The following is a 287-nucleotide window of genomic DNA, read 5'->3' on the forward strand; positions in this document are numbered from 1 at the left end:
CTGTACCTGCGGAAATGTATTTCAAATGAAGAAGTGACAGTTCAAACCTAAAGATTTTTCATAAGAATCGATGATTCCAATTGACACGGGATTAACCAAGCAAGCTAATTTTTAAACGTTCAAAGGTAAATAGTTATGTTTATAAATGTGTGAAAATGAAAGATTACAGTACCTGTTCTCTATGTTTATTCATTAAAGATTTTATTCTTTGTAGTATTTGTTTCTTTATATAAAGATACATTTTATTAATGCATTAAACAATTGCTTTGAACTAAAACCATAATAGG

This window comes from Penaeus monodon, chromosome 15 (assembly GCF_015228065.2).
Source record: "Penaeus monodon isolate SGIC_2016 chromosome 15, NSTDA_Pmon_1, whole genome shotgun sequence".
NCBI classification, from domain to species: domain Eukaryota; kingdom Metazoa; phylum Arthropoda; class Malacostraca; order Decapoda; family Penaeidae; genus Penaeus; species Penaeus monodon.